Source organism: Nannospalax galili, unplaced genomic scaffold (assembly GCF_000622305.1).
Source record: "Nannospalax galili isolate Female #2095 unplaced genomic scaffold, S.galili_v1.0 scaffold158, whole genome shotgun sequence".
NCBI classification, from domain to species: Eukaryota; Metazoa; Chordata; class Mammalia; order Rodentia; family Spalacidae; genus Nannospalax; species Nannospalax galili.
Genome location: NW_008345290.1, coordinates 1,821,547 through 1,836,209, shown reverse-complemented (window position 1 = coordinate 1,836,209; position 14,663 = coordinate 1,821,547). Strand labels below are relative to the sequence as shown.

The 14,663-nt window shown below is 39.6% G+C and overlaps 1 protein-coding gene across 3 annotated transcripts in view; it reads left to right on the top strand.

Annotated features, from left to right (window-relative positions):
- Rapgef5 (Rap guanine nucleotide exchange factor 5) overlaps nucleotides 1–14,663 on the top strand; it is a 257,063-nt gene that overhangs the window by 72,153 nt on the left and 170,247 nt on the right. The window lies entirely within an intron of this gene.

The window sequence follows — 14,663 nt, the reverse complement described above, 5'->3', positions numbered from 1 at the left end:
TGACAAGGGCTTCCAAAAGCATCCCTCTATTGGGTTCCTCCTCATTTTTCTTTTGTCTTCCAAGGCTGGACTCTAAGAGTGATGGATTCAGGATTTGCTTTCAGGTATTTTGATAGCTGCTGGAGTGGTTAGAACCAGTGTCAGTTCCCTCTCAAAGGCTTCTAGATATAGGGGGAGAAAACAAATTTAGCCAACATTTTAGAACAATAGCGGGTGGTCTCCCTTAGCTACAGGTGGGCACTACAGTATTGCAGACCAAGATTTGAAGTTTTACATCTGAGCACCACTTTCTGATTAAGAACAAAATTATTTATGAGAAATGATTGTCTAAATAACTTTTTTAAAAAATGTTATATGTATGTGTGTATTGCCTGCATGTAGGTAAATGCACCCGTATCGTGCAATGCCCTCTGAGGTCAGAAGAGGCTATCAGATTCCCTGGGACTGGAGTTACAGACAGTTGTTAACTGCCATATGGGTGCTAGGATTTGAACCCAGGTCTTCTGTAAGAACAACCAGTGTTCTTAACCACTGAGTCATCTCTCCAGCCCCTAAATATGGTTTTTTTTGGTCTTTTTGAGACAGGGTCTCCCTATAGCTCCAGCTGCCTGGAACTCACTCTGAAGACCAGGCTGGCCTTGAACTCACAGAGGATCCACCTGTCTCTGCCTCCTGAGTGCTGGGATTAAAGGCGTTATATGGACTTAAGCCTAATGTCTGGGAAGTATAATTCCTTGAACTCTTAAAGAAATATACTAATGACTACTTGGTTATACTTTCCTTTTAGGTGTTTAAGACCATACAGTTGTCCCAAATAAATCAATTTATTTTCACACTGAACGTTGTTTGAGGATCTGTTCCTCAGGGGTCACATGGGCTTGGGAGGAGCCCCTAGTTCCTTTCTTTTACCAGTTCCATCTATCTGAACATAAGTCAGAGGTCCTGCTCGACCATGGCTGGCTTCACTTGGAAGCATGGAGGAAATGCGTCCTCTGAGTTGACCCTCTTCTTTATAGACTGGACACTGGTTCAAGTCCATCTGGTAGGGTCTCCATGGCCTCCTTGATCAAGAGGACAAGTGACTAACACAGTTATAGGACATTTTGAGAGATGTTCCATAGTCCCTGGAACTTAGTTGACCTTGGAGGGCAAGGAGCAAAAACTGTCCTTTAAGTCCCTCTGACCAATAGGCCTTAAAGTATGGCTGTTAAACATCCAATAAGGTTATTTCTACCAGTCTGGTGCTTTTAATTACCATGTGCTATGTAGGTAAAGCTTGGGTAATTTCCACCAGTCTAGTACTTTTAATTACCATGTGCTATATAGGTAAAGCTTGGGTAAAAAACCCAAATGTTCTCAGATAAACCTTGACTAGATAGGTATTTTGTTCCTAAATTAGTTGACTAAACTGTGACCTTAAAAAATTATGTGTATATTATTTTTTATCTCATCCTTTATATATCATAACAAGCCTACATAGACCTTCATCACTGGCTTAGGCTTTCTTATTTTTTTCTGTCTATTTTGGAAAATATCCATTCCCATCATTCCCATATCCTTTTAACATCTTTTACATTCTCATTTTCTTTTTCTTTTCTTTTCTTTTTTTTTTTTTTTTGGTTTTTTTGAGACAGGGTTTCCCTGTAGCCCTAGCTGGCCTGGATTCGCTATGGAGACCAGGCTGGCCTCGAACTCACAGAGATCCACCTGCCTCTGCCTCCCAAGTGCTGGGATTAAAGGCGTGTGCCACTGTGCCCAGCTCTTTTTCTTTCTTTTTTTTTTTTTTAATAATTATAAGACATAATAACATTAACAAATAAATTTTCCATCTGTTGTGAGAATTCTTTTCCTGTGGATACTAAGCAATGCTTACTCACTTTTAAGGTTCTAGTGTCAGGCCAGTACTTGATTAAAGTTTTCTGGAGAACCAATGAATTTACTAGCTTACTTACTGAGATAACTAAGGGGCTGCTGAGGTGTATGTATGACCTGAGGGTATGCACACTGGAAAGCCTTTACCCAGCATGGGTCATGCTTTCTCTTCCTAACCTTCCCTGGATTGTATATTTTAGCCCTCCCCAAATCCAGGAGACCATGTGTGATTAGGGCCAAATTACATACAGTTGGCTGGGAAGAGTGGCTGGGTACTCTCGTGAGGGTCCAATGACCCTGCTTGGCCCTCCTTTAATGAATGAGCACAACTGTCAACAAGACCAGTTGTGACTATGTTTAGCAATCAGACACAGCTGAAGTCGTGATGATGGTGGTTATTTCATGCAGAAGGGACTGCTGTATAGCATCATCTCTTTAAAAGGACATGAGATTTAAAAGGGTTTGGTGCTAGGATCTACATATGAGGGAGAACATACGCCATTTGTTTTCAGAGTCTGTTACTTAGTATAACAGTTTCTAGATCCATCCATTTACCTGAAAATTTCATTATTTCACCTTTCTTTACTGCTGAATAGAACTCCATTGTGTAAATATACCACATTTCTGCTAACCATCCTCAGTTGAGGGGCACTTAGGTGGCTTCCGTCTCTTAGCTATTGTGAAAAGAGCAGTAACAAACATGGTTGTACAAGTGTCTCTACAATAGGATGAGTCTTTTGGGTATATGCCAAGGAGTGGTATAACCAGGTCATATGGTAGGTTCATTTTTAGTTTTTTAGGAGTTCTCTACACTGTTTTCCATAGAGGTTGCATGAGTTTGCAATTCCACCAGCAGTGAATGAGTGTTCCCCTTTTTCCACTTCCTTGCCAGCATTTGGTATCATTTGTTCTCTTGATCCTGGCCAGTCTGATTGGGGTAAGGTGATACCTTAGGGTGGTTTTAATTTACATTTCCCTAATTACTAACAATGTTGAACACTTTTTGAGATGTTTCTTAGCCATCTTTATTTCTTCCTTTGAGAACTCTGTTTAGATCTTTAGCCCATCTTTTAATTGGGTCATTTGGTTTCTCGCGTCTTTGTTTTTTTGAGTTCTTTGTATATTCTGGATGTTAAATCTCTGTCAGTGGTGAAGATTTTTTTTCTCATTCTGTGGGTTTTCTCTTCAATTTTTTGATTGTTTCTTTTGCTGTAAGGAAGCTTTTTAGTTTTATGAGGTCGCACTTGTTGATTACTGACCTTAATTCCAGAGCAACTTCTGATTTAGAAAATCCTTTCCTACACCTACATCTTATAAGTTACCGCCTAAATTTTCTTCTAATAGTTTCAGGGTTTCCAGTTTCATGCTGAGGTCTTTGATCCATTTGGAGCTGACTTTTGTGTTAAGGTGAAAGATAAGGATCTAGTTTCATTCCTCTACAGTTGGAGATCCAGTTTTGCCAGCACCATTTGTTGAAGATGCTGTCTTTCTTCCATTGTGTGTTCTTGGCACCTCTGTCAAATATCAGGTGGCTGAAATTGCATGTACTTGGGTTTGGTTCTTCAATGATGTTCCATTGATGTTCCGTTATATGTATTTTTGTGTCAGTACCATGCTGTTTTTATGACTACAGCTCTGTAGTATACTTTGAGATATGGTATAGTAATCCCCCCAGCGTTGCTCTTTGTGCTCAGGGTTGCTTTGACTATCCGGGGTCTTTTGTGCTTCCATACTAATTTAAGGATTTTTTTTTTTTTTCTAATTTTGTGAAGTATGTCCTGGGGATTTTGATTGGGATTGCAGTGAATCTATATATTGCTTTTGGTAGGATGGTCATTTTCACAATATTAATTCTTCCAATCCATGAACATGGGAGGTCCTTCCATCTCCTGGTGTCTTCCTCTGTCTCCTTCTTTGACAATTTAAAATTTTCATTGTAGAGAACTTTGGTGGTGTCTTTTGTCAGATTTTCTTTGTCAGATTCCAAGATTTTTTTTTACAACAATTGTGAATGGGATCTTTTCCCTGTACTCTTCCTCCAGTTGCTTGTTATTGATATATAGAAAAGCTACTGATTTTTGTAGATTGATTTTATAACCTGCACTATACCAAAAGTGTTGATCAGTTCTAGCAGTTTTCTGGTAGAATTTTTGGATCTCTTAGGTATAGTATCAGATCATCTGCAAAAAGTTATAGTTTGACCTCTTCTTTTCCAATTAGTACTCCTTTATTTTCCTTCTCCTGTCTTATTGCTCTAGCAAGAGTTTCAAGCACTATGTTGAAAAGAAGTGGAGATGGTAGACATCCTTGTCCGGTTCCTGATTTGAATGGGAATGCTTCCAGTTTTTCTCCATTTAGAATGATGTTGGCTGTGGGTTTGTTGTATATAGCTTTAATTATGTTGAGGTATGTTCCTTGCAGTCCAGTTCCCTCTGGGACTTTGAACATAAATGCATGCTGAATTTTGTCAAAAGCCTTTTCTGCATCTATTGAGTTGACAATGTGGATTTTGTCTTTGAGTCCATTTACATGATTAATGACATTTATTGACTTGCATATATTGAACCATCCCTGCATCTCTGGGATCATGGTGATGATCATGGTGAATGATCTTTTTGATGTGTGTCTGTATGTGGTTTTCAAGTATTTTGTTGAGAATTTTTGCATCTATGTTCATTTAAGGATATTGGTCTATAGTTTTCTTTTTTGGTTGTGTCTTTACACATTTGGGTATTAGAGTGATCCTGGCTTCATAGAAGGAATTTGGGAGTTCTCCCTCTGTTTCTATTGTTTTGAATAATTTAAGTTGTATTGGTTGGAGGTCTTCTTTAAATGTCTGGTAGAATTCTGCTGTAAATCCATCTGGGCCTGGGCTTTTTTAGTTGGGAGGTTTTGTATTATTGTTTCAATTTCCTTATATTTTATGGGTCTGTTTAAACTGTTGATCTCTTCTTGGTTTAACTCTGGTGGTTCCCAGGCTTTTAGATATCCATCCATTTCTTTCAGATTTTGAAATTTAGTAGCATATAGGCTTTTAAAATATTCCCTTATAATGGTCTGGATCTTTTGGCTGTCTGTTGTGATGTTTCCCCTTTCATATCTGATTTTGTTGATTTGAATTTGCTCTTTTTGTTAACTTGACTAAGAGTCTATGTTGTTTAGCTTTTGAAAGAACTGGCTCTGAGATTCATTGATTCTTTGTATTGCTTTATTTCTATTTCATTAATTTCTGCTCTGATTTTTGTTATTTCTTTTCTTCTCCTGGGTTTGGGTTTCATTTGTTTTTGCCTTTCCAGTGTCTTGAGTTGCAGTGTTAGGTCATTTATTTGGGCTCTCATTTTTTTAATGTAGGCACTTAGAACTATAAACTTCCCTCTTAGGATTGCTTTTAAAGTGTCCCAGAGGTTGTGTTGTGTTATATTGCCCTTTTTGTTGGATCCCGGGAATTCTTTTATTTCTTTCTTAATTTCTCCTTTGACCCATTATTTAGGAGTGTGTTGTTTAATCGCCATGAATTTCTGTAGTGACTAGGACTTCTTCCAGTGTTGATTTTGAGCTTTATTGCCTTGTGGTCCAATAGAATACATGGAATTATTTCAATTTTTTGTTTGTTTGTTGAGGTTTGTTTTTTGGTCAGTTTTTGAAAAATTTCCATGGGGTTCTGAGTAGAAAGTGTATTCTTTGGTGCTTGGGTGGAATATTTGAAAGGTGTCTATTAGCTCCATTTGATGTATGGTATCATTTAATTCAGACATCTCTGTTTATTCTTTGTCCAGTTGACTTGTCTAATGGAGACAGTGGGCTATTGAAGTCCCTTACTATTACTGAGTTTGGGTTTATCTATGTCTTAAATCCTGTAGTGTTATTTTTACGAATTTGGGTGCACCAGAGTTTGGTGCATATATGTTAAGGATTGTAATATCTTCTTGGTTAATTGTTCCTTTGATCAGAATGAAGTGACCCTCCTTTTCTCTTCTGATTAGTTTTACTTTGAAGTCTATTTTGTCAGATATTAGAATTGCAACCCCTTTTTATTTCTTAGTGCCATTTGACTGGAATATTCTTTTCCATCCTTTTACCATAAGGTAGTGCCTGTCCTTGAAGGTGAGATGGGTTTCTTACAGACAGCAAAGAGATGAATTTTGTTTCTTAATCCATTTGCTTAGCCTGTGTTTTTGACTGGGGAATTCAGTCCATTGATATTTAAAGTTATAATTGAAAGATGTGTATTGGTTGCCATCATTTTGATTGCTATTTGTGTTCTCTGTCTAGTATTGTGTTTCCTCAATTATACCTTTATTTATTTTCTTTTGTTGCCCCTGGGGTATAGTTATTTCTCTCTCCACTCTCTGTATTGTTTCAAGTATTCTTTGAAGGGCTGGTTTTGTGGACATGTATTGTTTCAGGCTATTCGTGTCATGGAAGATTTTTCTTTCCCCCTCAACTATAATAGACATTTTTGCTGGGTAAAGTATTCTGGACTGGCATCTTTTGTCATATGGAACTAGAAATACCTTGTTCCAGGCTCTTCTGGCTTTCACAGTTTGCATTGATAAGTCAGCTATAATTCTGATGGACTTTCCTTTGTATGTGACTTATTTTTCTTTTGCTGCTTTCATTATTCTTTGTTCTGTACATTAAGTGTTTTTACTATGATACGTCGTAAGGCGTTTCTTTTCTGATCCTATCTATTTGGTATTCTGTGTGCTTCCTGTATTTGTATGGGAATGTCTTTCCTTAATTTGGGGAAATTCTCTTCCACAATCCTGTTTAAGATCTGGTCAATACCATTAACCTGAAATTCTTCTCCTTCCTCTTTCCTGTGATATGTAGATTTGGTCTTTGCATGTTGTCCTACATCTCTTGCATATTCCATTCCTGTTTTTTGAAAATTTTCCATGATTTTTGCTTAAGTGGTCCAATTCTTCAACTTTATCCTCCAGTGTTGATATTCTATTTTCCATTTCATTCATTCTAGAGGCAAGGCTTTCCCCTGTTGTTTCAAGTTGGCTTATTGAGTTTTTCACTTCCTTCTTCATTTCTGCCTGAGTTTTCTTCAATATTTCTATCTATTTTGTGAATTCAGAATTTTATCGCTATCTTCTTTTAGTTCTTTGATTTGTTTGTTCATGTGTTCTCTAAATTCGTTGAATTCCTTGATCATGTTTATGATTGTTCTTTTAAATTCAGTGTCCTGGGTTATCTCTAGAGGGTTCTCCTTGTAGAACTCTTCTACCGAACTGGCGGAGTTTGGTGGGGACATAGTGTTATGGCTTTCCATTTTATTATTCTTTCATTGTGGTTTTGGCATGTGAATTTCTTTGTTGTTTATGATTCTGATATGAGAATTAAGTTGAAGTATGCTTCTGTTTGTATTATTGGTGTGCCTAGGTCCTTTCCTTATTGGTTATGACAAGCTGGTTGGTACAGGTTTCACATTCTCTTGAGTTTTATTTTGGAGGGAACTCATGGCTTCAGATCAGCTATTCAGGAGCACCCACAGAGGCCCACGTCACATTCCAGTTAGGTGCCCTCAGGCTCCTTTCTAAGGTTTGGACCCCTATTAGCAGAAACTCAGAGAAAATTTGGGAAATTCCCTAGGGGTGGGGCGATTTTGGGACTCTCAGTTGGTCTGCTGTGTTCCCAGCCCCTATTCTAGAGGGAGGCCAGAACGGGGCAGTCTCTTGTCCTTGTGCTGAGATTACAGCAGCTACACCTACACCTCAGCAGCTACACCTACACGGATGGAGGTTGGAGTCCACCCTCTCAGGCTGTCTGCTAGGATCTCAGCCTTAGTAGACCAAAGCCAGGTCTGCTCTGGGGCCATGGGAGGGGCCTCAGGAAATCCCCAGTAGGGGGATGGGTTTGGTGCGATTAGGGGAAGCTCACCACCACATGCAGGCAGGATCTGGGCACTCTAAGGCAGTCCCCTGTGTTCTCAGCCCCTATGCCAGAGGGAGGCCAGAACCCGGCATTCTTCTGGCGGTCTGCCACTATACCGATTGATCCTATGAACTCTTAAAGCTCACCCCTAGTGATGTGCTTCCTCCAGCAAGACTGCACCTCCTAAAGTTTCCATGATGCCCCCCACTTCCCCACAACAGTGCCATCAGCTGGCTACTAGGTGTTCAAATATTTGAGCCTATGAGGGTCATTTCTCATTCAAACCTCTATACCATGGAAGTTAGATGAGTAGTATGTTTCAGTGTTATGTAAAAGTGTCTAGAGAAGCGAGGGAGTTCGGTGTGATAGAAACATGTAATGGGTATAGTGTACTTGTATGGATTCAGTTTATTCCAAATCATCTTCATGTACATAACGTTTTCAAGAGCTTATCTATTCTGGTTGCTATAACACAGGCAATATGAAGGTAAATTAAGTCAGTGAATACTTGGAACAGTGCCCTGGTACATAATGGGTACAAGAGAAGTGTGCCATTTGTTGTGGTTTTATTAGTGTAGGGGATTAAACCACTCAGTATAGAATGGTACTAGGTGAACTTTACGTTCCTTCAAGCTGCAGTTCTGTGATGCCAACACTTGAAAATCAGAACCACAATAGATATAATAATATGCATTTTTATAATTTCCCTCTGATAATCGACATCTTGCCACATGCAGTGAGTACGTTTAGAATTAATTATTTAGACACTGGGACTCTGGGTGATTTTTCTCCCTTCTATCTTTATAACACATCCAAATTGTGAAATTAAGCATATATTACTAGAAGCAAATAATCCAACAAAAATAATAAAAAGTTACTTTTTTTTTGGTCTTTTTGAGACAGGGTCTCCCTGTAGCCCCAGCTATCCTGTAATTCACTATGTAGAACAGGCTGGCCTTGAACTCACAGAGATCTGCCTGCCGAGTGCCTCCCGAGTGCCGGGATTAAAGTCGTGCGCCACCATGCCCAGCTAAAAGTTACTTTCTTTAAAGATTAATATAAACGTGTAAAGCTTCCTCATGCAACAGAGGATGATGCACACAAAAGGGCACCACTGGCTAAAGTGTAGCAAATAAGAGTCTGCAGAGTATGGTTCACTGGACAGGACTCCTGTATTAAACTTCACCCACCCAGGGCTCAAGGACTATTGTGGAAGAGAGGGCAAAAAGATTGTAAGAGCCAGGGGAAGAGATGCATGATCATAAGGAAACAGAATCTTATAGGCTTCTGGAACCTTGCTCACGTGAACTCACAGCAATGGTGACAGCATGCACAAGACCCATGCAGACTCTATCAGACAAAAGCTAGCATAGAACTGGGGAATGGGCAGGAGGCCACAACTTTGGCAATTGCTGCTGAGTGATGGAGAGTTTTATTGTTATTTTTTTTTAAATTTTATGTGTATGAGTGTATTGCCTGCATGCATGTACATGCACCTGTGTCATGCAGTGCTCACAGAGGTCAGAAGAGGGTGTCGGATCCCCTGGAACTGGAGTTACAGAAGGTTGTTAGCTGCCAGGTGGGTGCTGGGGGTCAAACCTGGGTCCTCTGCAAGAGCAGTGAGTGATTTTAACTTCTGAGCCATTTCTCCAGCCCCGAGAGTTGAGATCTTTTTAAAGGGAGTGATTCTAGACAAGGTGAACAGACTCCAGGGAATGAACTCACACTGAGGAATGTTTTGGTACACAAACTTGACTTGATAGGCCTCAATATATATATTACAAAATGCATGAAGTCCTGTGGGTGGGCTATGGGGGGTTGCAGATAGGTAAGAGGGGGCTAAATATGATTAAGAATTTTTGTATGAGAGCCACAAAAATTCAGTAAAAATGGAATTTTTTAAAATTTAATAACCACATGATTAGAAGAAGCATTTCATTACAGCTTTAACATAGTCAGTAACACATTCCAGAGCAAGGATACATACACATCTCTTTCAAAAGTGGCTGTAAATTTTTAGGTTCACAGTTGAATTAATACAGTTATACAATATTGAACTCAGTATAAAAATGTATTTTAAAAAGATAAATAAAGGGGCTGGAGAGATGGCTCAGCAGTTAAGAACACTAGTTGTTCTTGCAGAAGACCCGGGTTTGAATCCAAGCACCCACATGGCAGCTAACAACTGTCTGTAACTCCAGTTCCAGGGGATCCGACAGCCTCTTCTGTCCTCCGCAGTCCTTGCATGACACAGGTGCATTTACATACATGCAGGCAGTACACACATACACATAAAATAAAAATAATAAACAAATAAAAATATTTTTTAAAAAAAGATAAATAAGCCGGGCATGGTGTGGTTCACGCCTGTAGTCCCAGCAGTTGGGAGGCAGAGGCAGGCAGATCTCTGTGAGTTGAAGGACAGCTGGGGCTACAGGGAGATCCTGCTTCAAAAAGACAAAAAAAAAAAAGATAAATAAAAATATTAAGTGTAATATGTTTACAGATTGTGGTAGGCCAATTTGGGTTGCCTAGTAAGTTCCAGGCTTACCTGAGATATATATATATATTATATATAGCCAGACCCTGTCTCAAAAACAACAACAAAAAACAAATCCCAGAAAGAAACTTGCAAAAATAATGTCTTGATCATTAAGGTTAATTCATTGCATAAATTGGAATGTCAGGGGCTAGAGAGATGGCTCAGCAGTTAAGAGCACTGGCTGCTCTTGCAGAGGACCTGGATTCGTTTCCCAGCACCTACATGGCAGCTAACAGCTGTCTGTAACTTCAGTTCCAGGGGAATCCAGTAGCCTCTTCTGACCTTTGTGGACTTTGCAGGACACAGGCACTCTTACATACATGCAGGCAATTTATTCATACACATGAAACAAAAATAAAAATAAAATATGAAAAAGAAATTGAAATGTCTTGCTTTGGATAAAGGGAAGAAAAAGTAACATTTAGGTAGACTTATAAGCACTAGGAGATACCTCAATTAGTTGAAATAAAGGCAAATGAACTAATTTCACGTGAGTTTGGGGGTACTGGCTGGGATGAGAGCAGAAGAAAAGTAAGTTGTAAAGGGAAGGTCAGGGTTTGGTGTGACCTGAGACCCATACTCCATTAGCAAGTAGCTGTGAAGCCCTAGAAAGTGTGTGGGAGTGGGCTTTTCAGGACTCAGGATCTCTCTTATTCTGTGATGGCCACATTGGTCCCCCAAACAGGACTAGCCTTCTTAGCACCTGAATATTACATCACATGGTTAAAGGTGCTTTGTAGATACCATTAAGACTATAAACCTGGATTCCCTGCTTGGAACAGGTCTACTCAAAAGATCTTTTAAAAGCAGAGAAACTTGTCCTGTAGAAGCCAAAGAGAAATGTAGGAAGAGAAGAGAGAAATTCCAAGTCTGAGAAGGATTCAGTTTTTCATTGCTGTCACTGACATGGAAGTGTCTGTGTACAGGGACCAGAAATAGGCTTGTAAGAGGTAAGGGCAGTTTCCAGTATAACCTTCAAGGAAGCAAGTACCCCATCCTATAGATGCAGGAAGTGGATTCTGCCCACATCCTGATGAACTTGGGAACACATTCTCCCCTTGAAGCTCCAGTGTGAAATGTAGCCTTGTGGATTCCTTAAGAGACTTTAAGAAGAGGACCCAATTGAGTCATGCTGAGCTGGACTTCTGACTCACAGCAAGATGAGATTATATTTGGGTATCACATTTAGCAATTAAATGGCTGATTATTTGCTATAGCAGAGATATAAAATTAATGTACATTCCTTTGTGGAACATGTGCCTGGAATCCCTTGGTTTATAATACAGCAGTTCTCCTGCAAATGTCAGATCTTCCAGGCCACAGCTAGTTAAGGTGATGGGCAACCTCTGAAGTTTCAAAATGAATTTCTATAACTCGTCTGTCCATGCAGATTTGAGAGCGTCAGAGTTCTATGGAAATCTGAAACTTTATTTTTGAAGTAAACTCTGGAAATATAAGCACTTGAAATGCTGTTGATTACTTTTTTCATAGAACATTTCTGTCTTTTCTGCTAGTTGCAGTGGGGGTGGGCTAGATGGGTAGAATATAGAATGGAAGTAATGATCATTGGCAAGGAGCTCATACTTTAGGTAGGAAGAAGGGGCTTAAGCTTATTTCAGCTCAGGGATACTAATTACAGTATAATAATACATTGATGGTTAACACCCAAATGACACTCTATATGAGGTACTGTTCAGGTGTTTTATGTGCATTAACTCATTTAATTTCATAACAGTCCTGTGATGGATCTATTGATGGCTGTGACTCCACTCTGCCATCTGGAAGTCCTGCAGCTACTCTCAAGGTAGCATAAGATAGAGGTTTCCTGTTCCTGTAATAGACTTTAGATCCTGAGTGCTGAATCTTGTGCTTTGAGGAAACTCTTGTGTGCTAAAGATTTTTGTAGATGGACTTTCTAGTTGGGAAAGGTCATAGTTGGTCTGGATTTGTCCTGACCTGATGGTTTCTGATGTAATATCCTTGCAAGGTTTTCCAGGATCCCATTTCTACAAATAGGAGATGACTAAAGTATCTGGGCTTTGCCTAGTGATGGAGTTACTTCTTCTCTTGCTACAGATAGTAAATACCCTTATCTCCAAAAAGCATAATGATGGAGAAAAGACATTTTCCTAGCAAGGAATGTTATGTAATATGGAATAAAAGGCATATTAATGCATGAATTTGAAAATTATTTTATGTCTTTGAAAGATACCTTGTCAAATAAACTGTATCATGTAAATCCACTGAAGAATCACAGTGCTGTGTTCTACAGTGTTATGAAAGTAACTTTGAAAACTGAAGGAACAGTTGTACCTGCTCTTTTTAAAATGGTGCTATTATTATTAACTTGATTTTTAAAATTTCTTTCCAATATCTGTGGTTTTCTTCTGTTCCTTGAATTATAAAATTCATGAGACTTCCACAAATGACTTCCAGAAGTTTTTTCTCATGTTTGCTCAGGTTAGGAGCACTTGTATCTCTGTTTGTTTTTCATGATTGTTTAGTTTAGGACCACCTGCATTTCTGTCAGATAGACTATTTGTCTATAACATCACCAGCTTTTCGCTTGCAGGCTAGTAGATGCCACAACACTTCTAGATAACATAAACATTCCCATGTGGGGTGATTGGAAAGGACGGTATTCAAGAAGCAAGTCTTCAGAACCCCCTGGCCCTGGGCCCTTCTGATTACATTCTTGTATAAAGCATTATCTCTTGAACCTCATTGTGGACCACCTCTACCATGGGCAGCTCTTGCCTTCAGAAAATTCTTTGGTTGAGCTAAAATATGCCTTTTTGCAAATCCTGTCCACTGACTAAACTTCACCCTCCACCCTTTATGCTCACATTCCTCTTATACTTTCTCAGCAGCAACTGTCACTTTCTTTGTATTTTTAGTCACAACATTTGTACTAGGAGCCAGCATGATGAACAAGAATCCACTTCAGCAAGCTTATGATCTGCACTAGTTAGTGTTGGAGACCCCCAGCTAAAGAAGAGGCTTCACAAGATGTGAGCTGCTATTATAAGTGGAATATAGGATGCTATTGAAATTCAGGAGGGGTGGTTGTTACACAGCAGAAAATGGTGACCTGAAGGACAAGTAAGTGTGACAGTCTCACAGAATTGGTATGTGGAGAGGCATTCCATATAGAATAGAATGTGGAAAGTCCAAGAACATAAAAAGAGCATAGTCCATTCAGAGAAGTCCAGTGCCATATTTTACTAAAGCTGGAGCATGGACAATTATTTACTTATTTACTTGAGAATGGATTTTTAGAAGGACTTGAGATAAACACCAGACAACTGATGACATCAGAAGAATATGGTGTAGTATTAGGTCAGACTGCCATAGTACCATGGGGGAAGTCTTTGAAGAGTTTCCTCAAGAACCTATAAAATTGATTTCTAGAGTGATTAGTCTACAGAGTAAAGAATGGTGTGGGATGAAGGTAGAGAGTTAGCACTAGTGGTGAGCGGGAGAAGGTGGTTCACTGAACTAACTCAAGGGCACTTTCCTTCCTGCTTGAGACCATGAGCATGGTAGTACCATTTACTGAGAGAGTATGTGTGAGAGGGAGAAGAGTTTAGGTGAATGAAAGTGGTAAAATGTCTTCACCTTTGGAAATGTATTTAGGCTACTAGTAGGACTTTGTGGTCCATAGAATGGATGGAGTATTAGTTACTTTTCTGTTGCTGAGATAAAACATCATAACCAAGGCAACTTATAGAAGGAGGAGTTTGTTAGGGCTTATGGTTCTAGAGGAATGAGGGTCCGTGATGGTTGGGGAAATATGGCTGGAGACAACGGGAGCAGAAAGCTGAGTGCTCGCATCTCCAAGCCAGCACAGGAAGCAGAGAGAGCAAACTGGAAGTGGGACAAGGCTGTGACCTCTCAAAGCCTGCCCCCAGTGAGGTTCTTCAGCATGCCACGCCTCCTAAAGTTTCCATGACACTCCCCAAAGAGTCCTATCAGCTGCAGACCAACTGTTCAAATATTTGAGCCTATGTGGGACATTCTCATTCAAACCATCACAGATGAACATGGGACTCTAGGGCCCAGGAGGGCTAGACTGGAGTTGCAGATAGAATGGAATTTATCAGAGTGAATGAAAAGAGAAGGGTCAGAAGGGATAAGTCTAGACCACTGAGGAACCTCAAAATTTAAAATAGATGGAAGGAAAGGGAAACCTTGAGGCAAGTTATAACTAGAGAGAAAAGAAAAATCCTAGAGCATGTGACATCATGGGATCCCAGTTGTTAGGAGGAAAGGGACAGTTAATAGTGTCAGATTGTGCAGGGAGGACAAAGTAAATGAGGGCTATTCATGCCCACAAGGTTCAGCTCTGAGGAGGTGCTATCTCCTG